The sequence below is a fragment of the Molothrus aeneus genome, chromosome 3 (genome assembly GCF_037042795.1).
Source record: "Molothrus aeneus isolate 106 chromosome 3, BPBGC_Maene_1.0, whole genome shotgun sequence".
In the NCBI taxonomy this organism is placed as follows: domain Eukaryota; kingdom Metazoa; phylum Chordata; class Aves; order Passeriformes; family Icteridae; genus Molothrus; species Molothrus aeneus.
In genome coordinates, this window is record NC_089648.1 from 58,879,572 (window position 1) to 58,904,207 (window position 24,636).

Consider the following 24,636-nt stretch of genomic DNA (forward strand, 5'->3'; position numbering starts at 1 on the left):
CTTAGTCATTATCACAACAAAGTCATGTTCAGGAATATAGCTATAAAAATGACATCATCATCAGATTATCACCAGTAGAATTTAACCACTTCTTAAAGTTGAATATGCATTTCCTCTTTATGGAGCAATTAATGCATAAAAAAGCTGAGGGCAAAATTTTGAAAAGCAATTCAGAATATTTTTCAGAAATTACCTGAGAATCTTATTTTGAAATGGAAACTGAGGTCCCAAATTACTTAGGAGGTTTTGAGAGTTTTTAGGCTCTGAACCTACAATTACAAGAAAGTTCCTCTTTAAGCATCTGAGCATTAGATCTTCCAGATTCAATCTGTTACCTGGGCCATGGCTCTTCTTCTCTGACCCTACAACACAGTCTTCAAATTCCTATCTACTAATCACCAAGAAATTAAGTTATAACTGCTTCCCTAGGGCAGCTGTTCCTTCCTTGTTTCTGCCTTATTCTCCTCATATGTTAGCCTTATAATGACTTGGATTTTAGATTTTCAGACAAGCTTTTAACTGATGAATTCCTACCTTTGCTGTCTGTAGATCAATAGGGCTTTACTGCCTAACAGTCTCTGTCAATGCAAAAAGAAGAAAAACTGTATCAAACAAGGCAACAGAGGTCATACTATTCGCTTCCCTAATGTGTTTATAGGAATCACCCTGTCATTATTTTGGGACAAAATCTTTGCATTTTTCACTCTTTATTTCAGCAGTCCATGTCTGCTTGGGGTCTTGAGTTGTACATAAAAAGCAGATTTAAAATATGTTAAATGATGCATAAATTCAGTAGTTCTTCCTTTAAATTACAGTAGGCTTTATACAGCAGGGAGGTGTGTTTGTGAGTATAAAAAACAAGCATATTAATACATAAGGTGTTAGCAAAATTACTATCAAAGATTTACCAGTCTTTTGCTGAAAGGATTAAAGTCTTTCAATTTTGCTCTTTGAAAAAATGCTTCCTTGTAGTTCACAGCCCACCTGTGAACTTCTGAAGAAGTTTCCTGTAGAAAATTACAGTGGAGGGGGAAAAATAATAATATATCATAAATGTACATAGAAAATAGTATTTATTACAATGCATTGCCATCATATATAGGCAGCAGCAATAGTTTATTCAAAAGCTCTTGTCAGCAGTGTATGTAATTTGTGGACTTAGCATCAAATGATCATCAAATGATTACACAAGTACTACATTACTGAATATAACCATGCATTCAAGATTATTTGCTTATACAAACAGAAAATAAATATATTAATCAACAAATTATATAAGATTTTTTTGCCTAAACAGTCTGCCATACTGAAACAGTGAGGTTGGCCCCTCAACACAGTCCTCTTCATACAAAATTTAAAAGAAACCTATGCTTTGTATAATGTCAATATTCAGTATAACTTCTACAAATAGAGAATCATAGCACATCCTGATTTGGAAGAGACTCAAGAATCATTGACAAGAATTACTGAGTCCAACTCCTGGCCCTTCACAGGATTCCCCCAGAGTCACACTGTGTGCCTGAGAGCATTGTCCAAACTCTTCATGAACTCTGTCAGGCTGCTGCTGTGACCACTTTCCTGGGGAGTCTGTTCCAGTGCCCAACCACTCTCTGGGTGAAGAATCCTTTCCTAATACCCAACCTAAACCCCCTCTGGCACAACTTCAGGCCATTCCCTCGAGTCCTGTCACTGGTCATGAGAGTGAAAAGTTTGGTGCCTGCCCCTCTGCTTCCCCTCCTATGAGGATTTTGAAGCTTACAATGAGATCTCCCTTCAGTCTCCTCCAGGCTGAACGAAAAAAGTGACCTCAGCCACTCCTCATAAGGCTTCCCCAGTTGAGTGAAAATGTTTCTTTGATTATTTTTAAAATATTCTCTCCTTAAAGCTGTTCTTAAAGCAAATATAAAATCTAGGGATTAATCCCATTCTTATGAAATTCTCTTACTGCCATTCTAAATCCTGTTTCTCAGAGCCTTCTACTCCCAGCTTCTGTCAAACAGCATAAATGGAGTCCTGAAGAGCACAAGTCAGTCCTATGTGGAGCAGCTTAGAGAGTTGGGGATTTTAGCCTGGAGAAAAGGAGTCTCAGGGTGACCTCATAATTCTCTACAACTGCCTGAAAGGAGGTTGTAGTGTGCTGGGGGTCAGCCACTTCTCCCATGTATCAAGTGGCAGAATGACAGGAAAAAGCCTCAAGCTGCATAAGGAAAGGTTTACATTGGATATTAGGAAAAACTTCTTCACCAAGAGGGTTGTCAGACATTAGAACAAGACTACTCAGGGAAGTGGCTGAATCACCAACTCTAGAGGTATTTAAAAGACGTGAAGATGTAGCAGTTAAGGACATGGTTTATTGGTGCACTTGGCAGACTTAGATTAACTCTGGACTCTTGGCTGGATGATCTTAAAGGTGTTTTCCAACCTAAACAATTCTATGACTGAAGGATATCTGAAGAGGTATATGTAGGACTGTGCTCTCTGTGGGGCAGAGACTCTGTGATCTGCTGTTCTTTTCCAAGCTGTGCAGAGTCCACAACTCTTGCCCAACAGGTTGTGTACATCACTGCCACTCACCTACTTTGCATTCTCTCCATTCAAATATTCTCAATTCTGAATAATTTTTAGTTAACAGGTGATTTTCAAGTGTTTTCTGTTACCAGATACATTTCAGAAATTAAAGCAAATGCTCAGTGAAAGTTGCTTTGACGCTAATTTGTGAAATTCCATGAAAATATGTAAAGCAAAACTTTTTGTTTCACTTCTAGCCATTGGACAAAAGTGGTCTTATTGGAACCATCTCGAGGGACAGTTCTAAAACTGTGAGATCAGATTGCATACTGTACTCCTCAGGGAAACATTATTAAAACAAAAGAAAAACTTGCAGCCGGTGAGATTTAGATGGACTGTTTGTGCTAAGCATAAACACAGATGTCTTCCTGAGTCACTGCCTGAATCCAGGCACCCCAGATTAACAAGAATTAAATTCTCCTATCATCAAAGACAAAACACAGATAAAGAACCTACTGCTTACTCTTGTAAGCCAAATATTATATGCTTAAGAGAATATCTGTTGCATAACAGCAGTGAATTTAATTAGTTTGTTTCAATAGTGAATTTAATTATGTTGTTTTTCTGTGAACATTTATGCAAAGATATATATCTTCACATCTGCATCCTGACATGACTAATGAAAGTACAGTGTTTTGTCTTCAACTAATTCATTTTCACTTAATATAGCAATGACTGATTAATTTCATTTTCTGGTGTGGAGGCCATCCTGGAACACAGTCAAATGTTCCTTCAGAACCTCTGAACTTAATTATCTCCAAATAGAAGGTGGAGAAATGGAGACAATTTTTCTCTCTCCTTTTCTCTTTATCTCTGAAATTACCTGCTGTGTATCAGAAGATTTTTCAAAGACTTATGGCTAAGCAAATGCAACTCTTATTGGTGCCCAATTCTCAACAAAAACTTTTGTTGTCATTTGTAAGGCAAGTAAAATTCTTTCTGGAAATGTCTTGTGGGATTACATTTAGCATAATTTATTTAAACTAAATTAGAAAAAAATCACCTACATTTATAGTTCTGGTCCTACATTTTTAACTGCATCTAAAACTATGATTGGCTTCTGTGGAAGTTTTAGATGTGCAAGGAATACAAAATTTTATTAAAGGGCCATTTACTTAAAGAGTTTGACTCAATGAGGCTTGTGGGTCCCTTCCAACTTAGAATATTCTTTGAATTTGTGAATCTGTGATTTTAAGTTGCTCCTCTCCCAAAAAACAGAATTATGAATACCAAATAACTATACTGGTGAGGAGATCTCGAATTTTGAGAACACAAATTTACAGATGTGTCCTCTCAGTATGGAGCAAAGGTAGGTCTTTTCATTCAATTTCTAATTGTTTCAGCTTTCCAAGACTTCTCACATCATTGCCAAAACATTTTTTCATTCCACAATTATGGAATGTAATCTAAAATTCTGATACATGACTGAAAAACAATAAATCAGGTATGATGGCTGAGTCAAAAAATCAAGATGGCTGTGACAGCACTGCATGAAATCCTAATTACTGACATGAATTGCAAAATTTGCACTGACTTACAGAATGAGAGACCTTCACTTGTCAATTAAAAGATTACTGTGTGGATATTCTGACACACTCCTTTCACACACACTACCATATTTTGGAAGCTACACAAATGTGAGGACTATAATGAGAAAATGAAGCATGCAAGAAAAAAATTTTTCTAACAGTGCTAGCTTTCTAAAATAAAATATTATTATTTCTAGAGGATATGCAGCAACCTGTGCACCAACTCAGCATTCTGAATTTTTAGTTGCCTAGGCCTGGTACCCCAGGAGTGATTGCAAAATGGAACAATATGGAGAATTGTTTAGATGTGAATATAAATAGCTTTTATCTTTCTTAGCAAAGTCTTAAGCAAGCAAAACTAATTCTAGGTCAAATAACACTTTTTTTCTGTGTGTCATTACCAGTTTAAAAAGTTACTTTTCAGAGCAAATTTTGACTAAATACATCCTTCTGTGAGGGAAAAAAAAAGTTTCACTTTCCAAACACTCAAAAAATATTTTGGTTGTTTCAACTTTTGTTTTCAATTTTTCTTACTTTAGCCAAACCTGTCTGCTGAATGTGGTAGGGATGCCCATAGAGGGATCGTGACTTTTTTAATCTCTACTGCATCTTCTGTAAAGGGTTTGTATTAGCAAAACTGCTGTTCTGATATACATGTAGTATATCCTGTATTTTGGCTCCATCCTCTTTCTAATTTCCAACAATGATTAAATAAATACATGATGAAAAGAAACTTTACAGCAACTCTTCTTTCATATTATTGTCAATAATATGAGTCGGAATGAAATGTTTCACACGTAAAAGTGATTTCTTTAACCAAAATATTTCAGGTACAGAATGAGTCATAAATCACACAACCCCTGTCGAAAGAAAGACACACTTCATCTAGAACTGAAATTCATCTGATTGAAAAAATATCTATTTATAAAATGTGGTTCTGATCTCTACAAATTATGCTGCTCGTAAGAAACTTTTAAAAAATACTCACACCATTTTTAGATTCATACATTACCAGCTGTCACAGACTGCAGCCAGGCTTGCCCCCTGAGGTTTTCCAAATTCTTGTCTTTGCTACAGAACATCCTACAAGCCTGCCAAGAGCTAAAAAGCTGCTGCCCAAATCGAGTAGATTTATTAGAAAAGCTGAAGATGTTTATTGCAGCGACCAGTTATTTTCCCTTAATGTATCCCACTGTTCTCTCACTGAAATCTACTCTTGGTTGCCAAAACTTCTACATATTCCTGCTTGCTGGTTTTATGAAGAACGGATTTTTGAACAGTAGCTGCAAAGCTATTTTAAATCAGGAAGCTCCACCAAATGGATATTCTCTACGGGTGATGGAGTTTCTGAACTTTATTTTCTCTACAGTATTTGTCAGACAACATAGTACTTATCCTGGATAGAAGCTCAGTTAGGAAAACTTGCTTGCAAGACATTAATCACATTTTTAGTATCCTGTTGCATCTTCCTCTCTGCCAGGCAAAAGACCACACATATCCTTCCAACTGTTGCCCGGGGACTTACGAGCAGCATTCATTTTACTTTCACTAAGTGACCCCTTTTTCCCCTTTTTAGGGCTCCCTGCCTGGTATCACACATGGCAAGATAAGCAGTGAAACAGAACAGATGGTGGCAACAGATGCCATTGCTCATCACAGGTGAAAAGCCATGGCTAAACTCACGATCCCAAACTCCCATGTTTCCCTCAGTCCCCCCACCTCACATACTGTTACAAATACACCATCAGGAGAGGAAGTTGGTTACACTGCATCCTCAGGCCTACCCATGAGTCTTCCAACTCACAGTAAGGCCAACACCTTGATGAAGCTTTGAATCCATGCTTAGAATTTAAACATAGCTAATTAAAATAAAAACAAACTTTCAAGTATTTTCTATTCCTTGTTTTACTTGTTTCAGGAATAACTGAGAGCAGCTAGCCAAAGGACACATTTTATTTTTTCTTAACTTTGTGTATCTGCCAATATTTTTGTACAGCAGGTTCTCTTTTTAATGTGGTCATTTAGACTGTTTTTTGTAAAAGATTTATTATACAGCAATATAGAAAATAGAGATAAAAGTGTTAACATATTCAGGAGCACTCAGAAGTCTAGCATTTGAAACTGACATTAGACACTGATTTCTACTGTACATTATCTCCTTTACTACTCTTTAATATACAAATAATACAGATTGAAGCTAAAAGTACTTCAGAACTATTTGCACTGTCCTAACAGCCAGCCTTAAAAGTGACAATGAAAAATAAAATATGTATGTCTCCTGGGAAGAGACTTCATGATTACTGCACGATGCCGCCCACCAAAAGGCAAATACCAAATTCCAGTTTCCAGTCAAAATGCCAAGGAAAGACTAAAAGCAAAGAAGAGGGCAAGCCTTAGCAGCCATAGTTCACCTAGTCAAATATTCATATCCCACATCATGGATTTTACAACTTCTGATGTTTGCAGACACCTAAATATTTTCAATGCAACCTCCTTTCATTTTTATATTAACCTTTTCCGTCATCTTCCATAAGTGTCTTAGAAGTTTCACAGACCCAGCTCCATTAACTTTCCATTAATTCCAAAGATCACATGCCAAAAGCCACAATTAGAAATTCAGCAGCCAAATGAACCATCTTTTAGAGAGCTGAAAATAATTAGTTTTAGAAGACAAATTTGTGAGGAAAAATTATGTTGGGAAAAAATATGGGCAGGGAAAGAAACCAAAATAAAAAATGCATACTTGAAATTTCTTTGCTGCATGTCAGAACAATTTCATAGAGGTGTCCAGACATTGCAGCAAACTTCTTAACTTCTCAAGGCCAAATCCAATTGTCCTCATCCCACAGTAAGGTCAGATCTCCAAATCTCTTATGGCTGTAATGGACTGCTGCTGGAAGGCAATGGCAAGTCTCACGTCAACTCCAGAAGGCAGAACTGGGAGTGATCAAATCTCTCTCCCATCACCATTATGCCTCCATCAAGTAACTCCTTAAATTTCCATGTCTAACTGTTATGTTAACAGCCAGATGTCCTAAACAGGCACACTTAAGCTATGAAGCAGACCTTCCACAGATGGGTCCAGGTCCTTCACGCTGACTTTGACTGAATCCTGCACTCCCTACACTCCCTGCTAGGAAACCTTTAGCAGTTCCCAAGATAGCTGATTTCCTTCACTCAGAAGCTGTTTCATTCACATGTAACTGTGGAAGTGCTATGAGAAATTAAGTAAGATCTCTGCAGTGCAACAATAAGTATACCTGAACCGAAAAAAATAAAGATATCAGAAGAAACAAAAAGCCCAGTATGAAGCTTTTACTCATAAGAAGAAAGCATCCATACAATAGCCTTGGATTAGCCCGAAAATCTAGAAATTAACAAGACGTCTGTCCCTGAAAACATTTGTTTTCCTGGTGCTCATTGAATTTTTGAAATATACAGTTACTTTTGCACAAATGTTCATATTGTTCACTTATTCAATTCATCTGTGTTGATGATAAAGCCATCATAACTTATAATTTTCTCTAGTCTCAGAATTCAACATTCCACTCCATAATGCCAAATTAGAAAACACTTAGGCAACAAAGTAAAAAGTCCCTGAATGCTGTTTATCAAAATAGTAGCATCTGAAAATGAATTCAAATACAGAACATCTGTTGCTGTGCTGTCATAAAAATTCACAGCTGCATTACAGACCTGTGGTCTACATACTCTCAGGATATCGGCTGAGCTGGGGAAAAAGAACCCCAGCTCAACAAAGACAAGCTAAAACATCTTCCCTTTGTAATAAAGGAATTAAAACAGACATAGCATCAACCTCAAGCTGAAATGCAGACATATTCTTGAACTGAGGACACAGATTTGCTGCCTGTAGTTGCAGCTATTCTTGCCATAATCAGTATTTTGCTGGCTGGACTAGATGCTGTTGCTGTGACTCATCTGGGATATCACCACACTGCAGGAGAAATCCTGCTGTGAAACACAGTCTGTTCAATGTAGGAGTATTACAGTAGCTCAAAGAAATTGTTCTGGGGCACTTAGAGATGCCAAGATGCATTACTTCTATTGCAAACAGTTCAAGTGGAATAGACCGGAGCTACTCATTTCAGTAAGATTTTATTTACTGTTGATACACATGAAAGAATTGGGTCTTAGCATCTCTTAAAAAATGCAATTTCCAACACATAGTACACTGCAGATTATAAAATCCTTGAGGAGGTTTGAGAACAAGTCATGCACTACTGCAAGTCCCACTAACTCTCTGTTCACTTGGGTCTTTGTGCCTCTAGCTCTTCTGCATCTAATCTGCACTACATGCTTTCTTCATACACTTTCCTCAATCTTTCTCACTTTTTTCCTATTTAGGAAGAAATTCTGGATTTCAGTTTTACTGGAAGGATTGTAAGATCTGAGATAGAGATCTGTTACGCCAAAAATTCTAGGAGCTGGCACCAACCAGCTCTCCAATCTAGTGCAATGTTTCTCACACTGAACTCTCTACAATAGGCAAATGAAAATCCAGGAAACAGAACAATAACAGTTTAAAAAACTCACAAAAATTTAGCAAGATAGAACACTAATAAAGATTAAGAAACACATAGATAAGTTATGTTTACAAAGCTATTAACACAGTGACTGGAGCCTATATCAATTAAGATGTTCTAGCTCAGTAGGGATGAGTGTTGCCACCAAGGGAAGTGCATTTTGCCGTGCTGCATCCAAGCCCAAAACTTCTCAGTTCAGTCTTGCAGTGCCCTTGTGGAACAGCAGAATCAGATGTGCCAGGGCCAAAGTTACTGCAGATTGCAATGGAACAAGCAAACACTTTGTTAATCTTCATTAGTGATTTGTTTATATGCTAAAATATGACCAGTAGCGACCGAGGAGTTGTCATGTGTTCACACCTGCTGCTCCGAAATGGAGGGAAGCCTTTGGCAAGCACAGGGATGGACAGCTGCTGGACTAACATCTTAAACCACCACTGCAAAACCTGCCACTGAACTGGGGTCAGGGACCAGGAACACTGTCTAACTAGCCAGATGCCTGCCCAGCCTTTGGGTAGCTTGAAAACAGATTACAGAGCTCAAGCTGTCACTGTCACCAATGCCACAGCCTGTTTGTGAAGGTCATTTGGAAAGTATCAACTTCATTAACTTTATCCAATCAAGAACCTCTTCAAGGGGATAGCAATCTGAGAGGGGAAGTGATAAACAAAAGCACAGGGACACAAGCTGTTAGACAAGGGATAAACAAACAATGCCAAAAACCTCTGGATTCTAATTGATGCGCCATTAAGAAACTGAGGGGTGTGCATGAGGCATGTGGGGTGTGCATTCACTCACAATTCTCAAGCTGAACTAGCCACTGAGTGGCTCTGGGACCCCGCAGGGGTATGAGGTGGGCAGAGTTCATGTCGATATTTTTGGGGATCCACAAGTGTGGAGTACCTGTGGGACTGTTTCCAACAAGCACCTAGTGGGACCAGCTGGTGAGCAGAGAGCCATGGGGTGGGTAAGGGAATCCAGGCAGGAGGGTGGGCGGGCAGAGGGGCCACACCAGTGCTTGGGGGATGCACAGAAGTGTGTGTACTTTCACTACTGAATGCCAGTCCTTACCAGTGGAAGAGGAGGAAGGGAACCTGGCTGTAAGATCACTCCTGAAAGCGTTGTGTGAGTGGATGCTGCTGACGGCAGTAGCCTGTCTCTGGCAGCCTGAGCAGCCACGTCCTCTGTCTGTGTGTGTGAGTCTCTGGGGTACCTGTTTAGCCTTGCTACTGGTCAAACCTCTAAACAGGAAAGCAGCTGCCATGTCCATCATCTGGGAAGGAGACCGCTAGGTTTTAGGGCACCTCAGGCTGGGATCCAGCAGCCAGGAAAAACTGTCAGGCTCTGGAGCTGCTGGATGGAATGGCCGCTCATAACACCCAATAACTGTTTGCTGAAAGCTGATGTGTAGATTGCCTGCAGTACTACACCCAAATGAACATTTCCTAAGTAACAGACCTTCTTTACATGACCCATACTACCAGCTTCCCATTAAGAAAAATGCTCCTGGAAGACTGCTGGGAATTTTGAAATAAAATACAAAAGGAATCCATCTTATCCCTCCCAGCAGAAAGTGGTAAAGTAAATAAAGTGGTAAAGTTTTTATAAGTAAAGCATGCCATAAAAATTAAGATAAGCCCATACTTTGTTTAGTTACCTAGTTATAGGAGTGTTACATGAACTAATCTTTCGTTGAGAAAAAATGTTGGAAAGGAAGAGGTATGAAAGCCATCAAATGCTAGTGTTAACTTCTCCAGGTTTTCTGCCTATGTTTCACTTTCACTTCCCCATGCTCTGCATAATTTTCAAGCAATTTGTTTTATCAATTTGACATCTGAATGCCCATATGTGCTTCGAAAGCACACAAAAAGACAAAAGGTTAAATCTTAAGTTCAAGTAACAGGAGGTTCCCATCAGTTTAAATGGGATTAGAATGTTATATGGAAGTCAGAACTATTTTTTTTTATTCTTAATAATTCTTGATTTGTGCCTTGCTGATTTTCAAGATGATTGCTGCTATGGTTTATTATTTATATACTTAGGAGTCTTTGGAGGTGTTCTTAAATCTTAAGAGGTCAGATCTTGTTTTTTATTCTTAAGCAATCATGCTTCAGCATTAAATTGCCTTATTAAACAATGTGATCATCATTATTGTGAAACTTGAAAACAGTGATCTTTTTATAACCTTAAAAAGTAAAAGTTCCATTTTAATTTACCCACAGAATTATGGGAATTTAATTTGTTATTTCTTTAGTGATAGAAGTATGCTTTATGTTTATAAATTTAGCAAAAACTTCTACAGACAGAATGATTTGTAAACATCTGCTTATCTGCACTTTCTTCTTAATTTTAGAATCCCAATAATTTTACAGCAAATTCATCAGTTATTGCATCTTGTATGCAAAATAACATCATAATCTTACAAGCTGGATGAAGAATTTGTTCAGAAATAAAACACCTTTAATGCACCTAAATCGTGGAATTCCCTCCATTAAAATCAGTGTGATTTTTCATGTGACAAACGGCTGCTAAAACTGGCAAAAATTTGCAGAGCTGAGGCCAGAGTACCATAGCTTTTTATTTTGCTGCTTGGCAGTTAGGGAAAAATTGTCATTCCACAGAAACTGGCAGATCTAATCATATGTGTAATTTCATATGGTTTTGCTTATCAAAGAAACACACAAGCTGTATTATTTTCTAAGCTTATATTTTAGTTTATTTGTAGGATTGACACTTTGACTAACCATAAGGAATTAACAGGAGACATGTGGCCAAAAAGTAGAAAAATTATTTTTATAAGTAGTCCTGCTGTGTAAAATTTCTTCCATTTTTAGTTTACGAAAATAGTTCAGCTCTTATGCTTTTAACAGCAGTAACATACACAGCAAAAACAGTACCTATGAGCTCCTTTCAGTATCAAAGACTATAAAAATAAAACACTGTAATCCACATCTCAAAAGAGAACCACAGAATCATAGAATACTCTGAGCTGCAAGGGACCCACAAGGATCACTGAGTCCAGCTCCTGGCCCTGCACAGCAGCATCCCCAATAGCCACACCCTGTGCCTGAGAGCACTGTCCAAACACTTCCTGAACTCTGTCAAGCTGCTGTTGTGCTCACTTCCCCAGGCAGCCTGTTATCATCCCCAATCTCCTCTGGGTGAAGAACCTTTTCCTGATATCCAACCTACAACTCCCCTGACACAACTTCAGGCCATTCCTTCAGGTCCTGTCACTGGGCACCAGAGAGAAGAGATCAGTGCCTGCCCCTGTTATACCTTCAGTGTACTGATTTTCCTTGCCTATATATACTTGTTATTTTCCTAGTAAATTCAATTAAAAATTGCCTTTGCCTCACCTTACTGGTGACTGTAGAGAACACAGATGTTGCCTCTTCTTTCCTGCAGGCACATCTGTGTATATGCTTCCAGCAAATGTAATACTACCTTCACTCCACCGAACTTCCTCTAGATTTTAATTTTCTATTATGGTGCATCAATTATCCTGAGGAGTTTTTCATATTATAATTAATTTAAAGGTGCATTCAGCAGCGTATTTTCATGCTCAGCAAGCTGACTGCAGTTAAGTATGGTATGACCAGAGAAAAATATTTTCTCTGAATATCTTTTAATCTAGGCCTGTCATATGCTTCTGTACTCTAAAAGCCTTATTTTGGCTTGCTCCCAATGTTCTCTTGAAACAAAGCCTGCTCTCTCAGTGGTAGATAACTTGTCAGTATGTTACCATATGTGTTCACACCTGAGAAACAGGGGTGGTTACTTCCTCACTTCCCTAGAGGATCCAGGAAAACTCATGTTTTATCAAAGTCACTGTAAGATGTTGACTATCAGAATAATATTCTGACATTTATAGATAATGCCTACCATTGCCTCATCTTCCTTCAAAAACTGTTCCAGAGTGACAATAAAGCCTTTATTCAAAGCAACCTTATGACAGCAAGGACTGAAGTCCACTATGTGTGTTCAGCATAAAGCAGGCCACATGAAAAAAAATATGGAACCAAGTAAAACAAGACTACATCACAGGGATGTATGGATTGTATGAAAATACTAACTCACTTTAGATTCTCACTGATTTCCTTAGCTCTCTATGCTTCTCTTCATCTTTTATTTCCTAAGACACTCATTTGTTCCAAGGCCATAGGAGCTTTACTCAGCACAGCACTGGACAGATTTTTGGTCAAGAAGCTGAACTTCTTTTTAAGTTCATTAATGTATGATGTAAATGCACAGGGTATAGGTTTTACAGAAGTAGAAAGAAATAAAATGTATTGTTCAGTATACGTGTACTAATGGATAGTGCACCTGTACCTGTTCAGTGCATTTGGAGCCTTCAGCAAATAAAAAGTGACTAAATTATTATTTTCAGATAAAACAAAGGCATTTACAGATAAATCCAGCATGTATTATTAAGTATTTGCTTTTACAACATTAACAGCACTTTTACAACAATCACTGGATATTCTCTGTTGTCCAGCCTTTGAACAGACACTCAGGAACTTTTGTGCAGACCATAAAGAGTCTTTCCCTTTTATGATCAGGCAGAATTGCAGCTACTGGGCATACTAACACCATGTAAACAGGTGCAGTAAACTGAACTCTGAGCTACAGACAACAAAATCCAAAACAAAGCACCGTGCGATGGTGCTTGCTTGGGCCGTGAAAGCAGAGAAGCACATCCTGCTGCCTTGGATGCAACATCACTTTTCTATTTCTTTTTGCAGAGGTGCTGTTTTCCCCAGATGGCATGGTGCTGGTTAAGCAGCCAACAAAATCTCTGACACTGCAATGTGCACATACAATCAGCTTTGTGTTGAACAGTTCCTTATTAGCTGAAGGGCTCTCACGCAAACCAACAGCCCTGCCCTCCAGGCACTGGTACCAAGGATTGCCGTTTGTCTGAGGATCCTGCATTCTAGGGAAAGTACAAGAGAAAATTAGTCCTCATGCCTGTCCTCACATTTTGAGAGCCAGTGCTTTTTCTCCACATTCATCCAGAGTTATCTTTCAGCATGACTTTGTGTGTGTGGCTGACAGAGCCCAATTTCTAATGAACACATGATTAATTGGAACATGAGATGCACAGTTCTAGGGGAAGATCTTTATGAAAGGTCCACTGCAGACCACTTACTATTTTGTAATGATTTGACAACAAATCATTTCCATTAGATTTTGGGGAAGTGTATTGAGTCAAAATATTTCTGACTGCAAAGACTTGTCATTCACTAACAGACAAATGATGGACTAGAGTATACAACTGTCAAAATATTTAAATTATGTGCTGTAATATAAAGCCTTAAATCACTATGAAAAACCTTCATGTCTGCTTTCAACATTAAGGCTGCTTGATGTCCTTTCTGTAAAATCTCCCACTTCCTCTGCCATTAGCATCTCAATTTAAAATGTAATCATTGCTAATGATCACTGCAGTCAGATATACTCCAGATGAAGGGCTTTTGCAGTTAAAGTCAAACTGAGCATAATGAAACCTCCCATAGCTCACCAAAAAAAAAAAAATTGATCCAGATTATGACTCACCTCTCTTTCCATAAGCATTATAGTGAAGAAATGGTTATGAAAATCTGTCATTCTTTGGTAATTCTTGTATTTTCCCTACTAAATTTTTTCAAGATTATGCACCAAAGATACTGAGCTTCTTCAGTATTTTCCTTGTACCTCACGCTGCACTGACACCTTCAGTTTGCAGCAAAGATGAAATTAGAACTAACTAGGTAGCTGTACACCTAAATTATTTCCAAATATTTTGCTTTAAAAAATTATCTGAGTCTGCAATTTATAATGCATAAAACTGCATACAAGAATGAATCATGACAGCTTGATAGAACCTGGTCCAGCAGTTCCAGCTGATTCACCTACCACAAGAATTCATAAAATGACTATTCTAAATGGCCCTGCCTCTCTTCTTTCCTGTGATATACTGTATTCTGTAACATTGCAAGGAAATAGGTTCCTCTTCCAAAGTCCATTTAAAAATTCCAAGTTACCCAGTTACTTGGGGTTTTTTTTTTTGTAAATTCTTCTTTGTAATTTTGCCAGAATTCAATAGCTTAAGTCTTTTATGAAACTGCATCTGATGTTTTTGTGAAAACTTCACCAAAAATTGGTTGCTTGACTGCTAAATGAGATTGGGGGAAAATATATAGCAACAGTGACAGTCATATTTTTAACTGCTTATTTGAAAATCTGAAACTTTTTACATACATATAAATTCTAGGCTGATTGTTGGTATAACTGGGACATGAGTTCTGTGATCTGTTCAGGCTCTACAGTAACATGAAAGAAGAGGATACACACACAGAGAATAATGATCTATTCTGCGTAAAATTGTAAAATACCATTTAAAGAAAAAAATATCACAAAACCTTTTTTTATGCAACACAGATTTTGCAGATTAACACCTCAGTCCTCCATTATTAACCAAGACACCATATTTAAGAATGGGGATAATTCTGAATGTTTCACATAATATTCCATCAATCCTTCTCATATAAATTATTTTTCTTGTCAAAAATAGTACGTCAGAAAGAACTGCACAATCATATTAAGCTAATAATCTGGGCAATAACAAAGTTTACTCATATTAAATCAGGATAAACAGACTTTTGAGCCTAGTTCTAGACTCTGCAAATACGAAGGATTTGTTGAAGTTCAATAGTTTTGGGTAGCAAATGAGAATTTTAGAACAAACAAGATATTTATGTCATTAAATTATGCATATGAAATTCTGGTTCCACTGAAATTAACAGTCAAACTCTCAATGATTCTTTGAGACCACCACATCGTGGGTTGCTTTGACATGCAAACAAAGTGAGAAATCTTACCCACATTTTGGTCTAACCTTGCAAACACACAAGCAACACAGGAATTCTCCACAGTATTCTCAGTAGGTGCTAGTGCAAGCTTTTTCAATTTGTTACTTATCCTGCAAACAAGTTAAACCAATTTCTTCACCAACAGTGTGTTTGGTAATTTTTACCTTCTTTGTTAAAATAGCCAAAGCATTATTTTGGCTATTATTTGGCTATTTGCTAGCGAAATATAGATTCCCTCCTTACACTGTTTATTTGAGATAGCATTTGCATGACATACTAGAGGGATTAAGTATGTTTAAAAATCCTATTTCATTCACAGTTAGCCAGACCACATTGTCATCTATTTTATTTTTGTCTGGGAAAAACTGGCATGTCTAACCTTCCCTCACTCAGGTCTACCAGTGGGACAGTCCAACACCTCACCAAGAACAAAACACAAATGTCATAATGTCCTAACGATCTATTCTCATCAGTTCCTGGGCCAGATTCTCCAAATATCACACTTGAGGCTTAAGAGTAGACAAGAGTAACTGAGACTCAGCCAACAGGAGTTGCCTGTAAAGAAAGAGAAAAGGCAGTTTTACAGTGACACTTCTTCCTTCTGGGTGTCCTTCCAGCAACAGAGATATCAAAGGTGCTAGATAGCAAAAAGGGCAATTTTCCCAGGGAAAGGAAGAGCATCCTTGCTGACTGTCCTGCATGTGTCACCCTCCCCTCCAGGGCAAATGTCTCATTTAGCCCCATAGCAGAGAGGGGGGTCTCCCTGTCTTCCCAGTCAGACTTGTCCCCAGAATCTCATGGAAACACAGGACCTTGCCACTCAAAAACTCTGTCACTAAATACTGTGATGATAAAATACATCCTTAAATATTTAATCACAGGTTTCTTTTGTTCAAAGTTAGCCTGGCAATTAGTCATACAATGGCTCCAGCACTAGCAACCAACTGTTTTTCTGACCAGTACAATTTTCTAAACAACACAAGCAGTTAATTATTGCCTCTTACTGGCAGATGTCTCCAGATAGTCAGAAGTCAAGCCAGGGCACAGAATTAATACCAAGGGCACACAAAAATGTTCCATCTGTCAAAAATATCTTGGAAAGGTAGTCCTGATTAACTTCCTGCAGTATTAGGCAACACTGGTAATGAAAAAAAATATATTCCACAGACAAGATATTTTAAGACAAAAAAAAAAGGAATGTCAAACTTTCAGCTATTTTTCTCTCAATTCCCAGAAGTAAGGCTTAGGCTTTCCTGATGAACTGCTGAGCCAATGCACAACCAAGAATTCAGGCAGGGAATTTAACAGGGCAGAAGTCACAACTTTCACAGAAGTGTTAAGACAGACAGTGAACCTCACCTCCACAGTCAGTAAAGGTGTCTACAGACTGCTTCACATCTAGAACGGCTCAAACTCTATAATCCATCTATCTATCTATCTATCTATCTATCTATCTATCTATCTATCTATCTATCTATCCCTGTCCAGCCACCTGGCCCCAAAGCATTCAGACTCATTCTTACATGCATATAAACCAAAATCACATATTCTTAAACCACAGAACTATGGAATAATGTAGGCTGAAAAAACCTCCACCACTAGCTCCAAAGTTAGATCACATATGCAATTCACATTGATTTTCCTATAAACTGCAAAGGAAGACAAAAGAAAGACTGCTATTTCAACTGAGAACAGTTCTGAAAAAGCTGAAACTATTTAGGCACGTATGTCATGTAAGACACACAATTCAAGTCAAATGATGAAGAATATTACCAGACTGCTTGTATGCCACATTGTACAATAAACCTTGCTCCTTACAACTCATGGTTATGACAGCTGCCCCTGTACTTACAGGGTTTGTGTCAATTATCCCATCCTGTATGGAAATATCTGAATCACACATCCAGCAGACATCATGTCCCATGCCGTATTAGCTCAGGCATCACCAAAGGTACTGAATTTTGTTTGACAGGCTTACCAACACTAATCCTACTTCTGCCAAACACAAAAAATGCATTAGAGGCATGAAGTGTCTGCAGAATTTTGCTTCTACTTAAGACATTTGTTTCATTCACTATGTTGAGCGTGTGCAAAATAAACTTTATCCAAGGAGGTGCATGCTGGAGAACTGCAGTATCTCCAACGTGTTTATCCATACAGTTGGAGAGAGCTGCCTAGAGTAAACAGCTGAGCCATTATGTTTGTCTATATAACAGGCTTACATTAAACAGTTCATAGTAATATGTTTGATGGAATTTAAATCCCTCTAGAGAAAAGCACTGTTTAGCCACAAACTTATGACTGACTGTTCAGCCAAAAAAATATGTATATGCATGGATATTTTAGGCCAGAAAAGATCTTTTTTTTCTGCATACATAAGCAACGATATTCAGTTCTGATTTCTGTATCAAGTCTGTAACTCCTCCATGATTTGCTTATTTCAGAAAGATAGTCTTGATTTTAATAGACACAACTTGGCTCTTAGAAGGAAGATACTTAAATTCAGTCTTTTCACTGTTAGAAATGTTTCCAATTTCAATTGTTATTTTATTTGCAGTTTCAATATTTTGATTTCCAATACATTTTGGTGCATGATGTCTTTTTGGATTAATGAATCTGCTCAGGTACCAACATTCACAGGACTCTTTCCACTCATGGTATGTAATACTGATTTGATTTTGCATAGCACCTGTCATTCAAATGTCTCAAAAAATCCTCATGGGTGTGTAAGAATGGCATACTTCCTACAGAAATATTTCTATTTTGCAGCCAGGCAAACTGAAGGAAAAGACATTAAAGATATTCTCCAAAGGGATGAAAACAACATGGGAACAAGGTTCCTGTGCATTTCTGGGAAGGCAGGGTCAGACAAGCTGCCCAATGTCACAGCCCAACTCTGACAAAGCCAGGAACAAACCCCTCGTTGACAAGACTTGCCTGTCACAACTGTGATCTGAATACATTATTTGTAGATACTGTTGTATAAATTTCAGGTGTACAACTCTGTGTGTGAAACAGCTCAGAAATACACTACAGATTGAATACTGGTATTTCAATTACAGCAGCAGTACAAACTGTCCAGCAGGAATGCAACAGCTTTTACACCACTTCAGCAAGTGGCTGTTCTTACCCTTTCCATACAAGACACTTTAAGCCTAATGAATCACAAACAGCAATATTCACAGCAAGCCCAAATTTGCCTTGGCAGCTGCTGAAACTCTGACCTGTGGCAGAGAAAATGAAGACCTCAGCCTGGCAGTTCAGTCCCCAGTGACTGTGTGTCAATGGAAGCGTGCACACTCAGTCGCTTCTTTTCACATCTGAACCTTGGAGGAAGGGTTTTTTTTCTGGATCAATGAATACTGCGGAGTAGATGAAAGAACTTAATAGGTTTTCCCCAAAATGCAGCCAATAGCTATCAGAGTGTATTCTGAGAGGAGCTTTATTAGGCATAGACCTCTTACTCCCACAACCTTATGTCATACAAAGCAGCAAGTGAGATCACAGAAAATTAGCATTTCCAACCCCAGGAAATGGGGTTCCAGAATCCTAAGGAAGAAAGCAAGTTCTCAACACATCTATATAACCCTTCCTGTAACACCAATCTTAACGGCTAAAGCACAAAGATATGTAAAGGTTACTGAAATTTTACTACTATTTTTGAAATGAGGTATATGGGTTTTCATGAATGGTCCTCTTTTTGGGGAATGAAAATGTCATCTCCTGAAATTTACTGACCACAGAAAGTATTTCTTTCCTGTGTTAAGGCATTTCTAAAAGTTTTCTAAAAAGTGATTCTTCTGGAATAGAAAAGGCATCTTCCCCATTATGTTGCCATTAAGAGTTTGAATATCACTAATAAGAAAACTACATATCTTCTTAATATCTTGATTAACTTAATTAACCTATCATATGGTTCATAATATTCTATTATAATAAAAGAAGTTAGATGGAAAAAAATCTCTCCTTCCATATCTGAACTTCCAAAGTTCATTCTACTTCAGGCATGCTACTCCTATCACTTAGAAATTTAGAATACAGACATTTTAAAATCCAGCTGATTAAAGCATTTGTTCAGGGACATTAAGACAATAACAACAAAAATATTACCGTAACATGGCTTAGATAAACAAGAGTGTCATCTTTGCAGAAAGCACATTCTGAGAGGCTTTAGGGGTTTCTCAGTATGGCAGCTTATTAGCAAAAATTGATTGTCATGCCTTTGAACTAAAACATTTCTAGCTGCTGAGAGCTGTTTTGGCTCGCTCGTGTAATAAAGGCATAATTCACAGAATACATTTTTGACATTTTTGGGCCATGTAGGAACCAGCACTAGACCCAAGACTACCTAACAGACTGAATGACATCCTAACCTTGTTGAAATACATAAGAAATCTGCCTATGACTTCACATAGCCAGGATCTCAAGACACTACCAGAGCAACAGTAACCAAACAAGAATAATTCCATTTTTTACAATGTTCCTGAGCTCGCAGCAGGAAAAGACAATTTTTGACTGTCGTCATCCAATACTCAATCTGTAATATCTAACCGTCCACCAGTTTTATGACATATATTAAAACTTTCATTAAAATCAAGGATTTATACTGATGCAAAATATAACAATAGCAGAGAATCCAAATTCTTATGTCTTTGCTGACCTGTTTAATTTATACAACTCTAAAAATTAGCTTTGACGGAGTAATTCGGTGGTCCTAGTATGCAGCTCCTAGCTGTATGCATCCTAGATATAAGCAAAGCCAAATTACCATTTGATTCCTGACGCATTTGCTGCTCTGATGTAGCAAAAAACAAAAGAGGAGATGTGAAGCAAATTAGAATAGGATGGATCTCCTACACTACAAAGAAAGGAGAAAGCATTGCATGGACACAAAAAAATCTGAAGGATTTAAAAGACTGTTTCACACACCTAACACCTAACGCCATGTCCATGAGATTGTTACATGTTTTACTACACTCTGATATCTTGTGTACATCTATACAATACAGGAGTGGCTTGGGTTCACATCATAAAGTAGGGCTAGAGCATTAAGATGCTTCCTCAATTATTCTTTGAAGCAAACAAAAGAAGTAAGGCCTACAGGGCTCCATATGAAGCAAATCCACTACCTGGTTTTATTTTTTTTTAATGAAGAGAGGAGCAATAGTTGCAGAAATTCCCCAGTCTTATCCCAAGATATATATATATAGACAGATATACAGGTATAAATATAGATAGATACACACACCCACACACAAACATACATACAAACTCATATATGGAAAAGGCAGGTTTGCTTCAGGAAAACAGAAATTACTGTCATATCAGCCAGAAGAGCCACATTTGATTCAGACAAACATTCAAATAATGCAATGCTATCTTGTCTACACAGCCATACTTTCTCCATGCTCCTTCTTCAAGAGCTATCCAGACAGAATGTGGAGAGTTACTGGTCTATAAATATGCAGTCTGTCTCTGTAAAAACAAACAAAATCCATATCAAGAATGAGCAATAAAAAAGTTTTACAATAAAGTATCCTGAAAAGTAAACCACAAGCCAAATGCAAAATTATTAACAGAAGCCATTCATCAACTTCAATTTTATCATTCTCCCAAAGCTGTAACATGAAGTTGTATAATCTTTTGGGTTTTGATGGAATCCAGGATCATTTTTCTGTCTGGTTTTCAGATCTCTGTTGCAGCTCATATTTTCTGTTTTTACAGTCTGATCATGATGACTGATAATCCTTCTGAAAAATCTGTTTAAAGCAAGTTATGCTCAGCAACAGTCATCCCCTAGCTTTTGCACACAATCAGCTTGTTTAATCACAGCCACATGGTTTTACATGTGATGTACGTGAAAGTGATTTTAAACACTTTTCCAACCATTTCTATTGTTTTCACCAACATTTTTAAGGAAAACCTCATAGTATCTGAAAAAGAAAGAAATGTATACAGTAAGATCTGTAGACGTTTTCTGTCTCATCCTCTCAAGGATGTTGCTGTTTGAGAAAGTAATTTCTTATCAAGATGAGATTTTGGGCACATGAATTGTAGAAACCTGCCCGGTACCTTAACTTCAAGGTCTATATGATTACATGCTCAAAATCTCAGCTTTTAAAATAACAACTGTCTCAAGATCTAGATAAAAAAATCTTGAAAACCTGAACCTCATGCTTGTCTTAGCAACCTCTGTGAATACCTGATCCTGCAGACCCTCTGTCTACCTCCCATATTATGAATCAGCATATGTAGGCTGGAGCATGGCTGAACACCCCACCACCCAGGCTACACTACCCATAGCACATCAGCCACAGTACATCACAGACTAAAAGGCAGAAACAAGGTGAAAAAGAAGACAAGAAGCAGTACAAACATGCACATGACCATATATGACCATGCTAAGGACAATCTTTCAGAGGAATGCAGTTGTTGAAGAGAAGCTTTTAAGTTGAGTGTTTGCAAAGAGTTCTAAAGCTACAAACCTCGGGAGAACAGCAGGCACAACAGATCAGACCCCTTTCTAAGGCCCTTCTGCTCTGACAAAGCCTCTGCTGTCACTGCTGAAGACCTAAGCGTTATTCCTACCATGTTTCTTCTCTTCTAAATTGCCAACCTTGATAAATGCAAACACCTGGCCTCATCATTCCTTGTGGATTTACTGAAAGACATGAAGAAAAGCAGTGTTATGATATTAATGCTACACATACTTCCAGCCACACTACATAGGACCCACTTATTCCAGTCACTCAAATAAGAGCCTCCCTCCTACTTGACTAAGTATATTATTTGCCAAAATTAGTCTTGTCGCTATAGAACAATTGATGTTTGTGGTTGTCGCTGTACTACTGACCTATCCATCTACCTACATTCTGCCTTCCTAGTACCATTATATTCACAGTTCTGCAATTGTCAAGGAATGAAAATTCGCCTACAGTTGTTTACCGACAATTTTTTACCTAAGTATAATAAACTGTGCCAGTTTGTGTGAGTTTTCTGCTACAGCACACAGCTACTGAATGCCTGTAACTGAATCAAATGTAGGTGATTAAGCACAACAATGAGACTACTAATATAAAGCAAACAAAGAACCCACATAATAAACATTAGTCAGATCTCCAAGCTTTAGGTCTAACCTGAGAAGCCACAAGCCTCTGAGTCCTAGAAGACTTTCAGCCATATGCTTTTGGAAATACGGGCTTTCCCAAGCACAGCCTTACTGTTGGAAGGGCAACATTCTAAACTAATTTCAGAGCACATGAGTCATCAGAAAAGTCTTCCAATCCAAATTTCCATAACATCAGCACCCTCTCTAGGGGCCTTCTGAATTTCAGACTGGTTTAACCAGACTCTCTCACTTTCCCCATCTGAATTCACAGTCTGCTGTAGCAGACCTTTTGTATTTTCCTTCTTCTTTTTCCTCCCCATTTCCCCAGTAAATGCTTCTTCAACTGTGAGAATAACTACATTAGGAAAAAAGCTCAAAATTGAATTCTGAAGCTCATCTCTTCAGTCACAAGGTTTAACAAAGCCATATTTAACCTGAGGGTGATGCTGATCTTGGCTTTTTAAGGAGTCTTAAGCAACGTGTTAGACCATTTCCGAAGCACTCGATATTCTCAGCTGAAAATTACCTCCTAAGCACAAACCTGAAAACTAAGATGACAAATCCTACTCAAAATAACATTTTGGCTAGTAATAATTAGAATAGTTTATAAAATGGATAAAGAGTTTTCCTGAGTCCAGATCTAAACTCTGGAAGGAAGGACTGCAGAGACTAAAGCTCACACAGACTACTTTCAGCTCCACGTTCTTCCTTTGGAGTTTGCCTTCCTTAACACAAGGTAAATACCTGGTAACAGGCACACTGATAAAAATGGTTGTAAAAGCAAAGAATAGGTACTCCCAAAATTCTTTGGAGAAAGTAGGAAAACCACAATGATCACGTCATGAAGTCATAGAATCATTTAGACTGGAGAAGACCGCAGAGATTGTGAGTCCAACCATTACCTTAGTGCTGATTTCCAAGTCGACTACTAGACCATGTTTCTACATGACACATTAACATGCTTTTTAAGTACCTCCAGGAATGGTGACTCAACCACTTCCCCTGGCAGCCTATTACAATGCATGACAACTCTTTCAGTGGAGAATTTTTTCCTAACCTATAATCACACAGCATGCTATAAAAGCTGCACAACAAAACATTACCAGAAAGCTATACTACTTCATCTGGGTCCAGCCTCTCATAGACTAAATTTGATTCTGAGATAATAGTATATTTTTTATAGGAGTTATAAAATATTTGTAATGCCATCTAGTCATAATCTCCAAATTTCACAGGTTAAAACCAGTCAACCACCAATCTAACTGAATTTAAAAGTTCACAATATTAAGAACTTAAATAAAAAAGAACTATGGTCTCAGCTATAACCTCTTTTCATTACCATTTCAACTGTACAGCCAGTATAATAATAAAAAAATAACAAACTGGCATAGTGAAAAACACAGCATTGCTTGTCCTTAATCAGTAAACGCTTCTGGGTGTAATTTAATTGGTATGCATACTGGTTGCAGGCTTGGATTGGACCCATGTCTTTCTAATATAATACAGTCTATTGAACTATGTTCCAGCAATGTATGCAGATATTCCACCGTGGGCACCAGTTAATGAGGCCACATCCTAGGAGAACAATATTGAATTAGCAAAAGAATGGCAATAAATTCAGAATAGGCGTCTGCAAAGTAATTTGAGAAGAAATGTCTTCATGGCAAAGTGCAAAGCAAATACTTTGTAGGGGTCATAGGAAGGGTTTGAGGAAAGCACTTTGGCACTGAATTAATGCAAAGTGATTCTACTGCTCTAAAGTCTATAAACTGTATTAATAGGCAAGACAGGACCTTCCAAGAAGAGTCTGTTAGGCCTCTGGATGTTTATTATTTATATCTGCTAGCCATTTTTGTACAGACTATTATTACCAGGTAAATAAATGTGACATTAAGAAACTGTCAGCTAGATGTTTATTTTGTAAGTTTTGTGCTTGTTTGGCAATCTCTTGTAATCCATTCGGGAGTATGGTCACAGTATTGTCAAGTTGGAAGTGACCACAGTAGGTCATCTGGTCCAACCTCCTTTCTCAA

The 24,636-nt window shown here is 37.8% G+C and overlaps 1 protein-coding gene across 2 annotated transcripts in view; it reads right to left on the bottom strand.

The window, feature by feature from the left end:
- TMEM200A (transmembrane protein 200A) overlaps positions 1–24,636 on the bottom strand; it is a 52,915-nt gene that overhangs the window by 20,799 nt on the left and 7,480 nt on the right. The window contains exon 1 of one of the 2 annotated variants that reach the window (XM_066547025.1): positions 20,894–20,943. The exons of the other annotated variant lie outside the window; for it this stretch is intronic. The gene's annotated coding sequence lies outside the window, so the exon portion shown is untranslated. Of the gene's footprint in view, positions 1–20,893; positions 20,944–24,636 lie in introns of those variants that run through there. 2 annotated transcript variants of the gene reach the window in all.